We start from the raw sequence: 574 nt of genomic DNA, 5'->3' as shown, positions 1-574 counted from the left end.
TTGGAGCGCTTAACAGTGAGGAATGCAGCTACAGTCGATAGAAGCTGCAGCTGAATACAGCGGCGACTGTGGCAGTTACTATGCTGCTAAGAAAAGTTATAAAAACAAAATAGAGAGACGGAGAGAGAGAAAAAAGCAAGAGTGTTAATTTATAACCCAGTTTTTCTCCAAGAGAGGTGGGTAGACTGTGTGAGATTATCAACCATTTAGCATAGTTAGCTTAGCTACAGACTGCTGTTTGCCTCCATTTCACTAGCATTTAATGAATTAAGGAAATAAATTACCAACATATTCATATATTTAACTTGTCCCTTGTACCTTTTACCACTCAACAACAGATGAGTCAGTCAGCAGCAGCTCTAACCCACGTCCCTCCTGACCCATCCTCTCTTGAGTGAATTTAAAGCTGCAGTATGTAACTTTTTTATAAATATTTTTTCCACATATTTTTTTAAAACTGTCATTATGTTGTGACAGTATGGTATGAGTATGAGTCTGTGAAAAATCTATTTCCTCTGCCTTCCCAGTGCTAGAAACAACCAGTCAGTGGCAGGAGAGTTTTAGTGCTGTCAAT

The sequence above is a fragment of the Poecilia latipinna genome, unplaced genomic scaffold (assembly GCF_001443285.1).
Source record: "Poecilia latipinna isolate Pla-1442-1.1 unplaced genomic scaffold, P_latipinna-1.0 Scaffold3037, whole genome shotgun sequence".
Taxonomy (NCBI): Eukaryota; Metazoa; Chordata; class Actinopteri; order Cyprinodontiformes; family Poeciliidae; genus Poecilia; species Poecilia latipinna.
The sequence above is the reverse complement of the archived record's forward strand: the minus strand, read 5'-3'. Positions refer to the sequence as shown.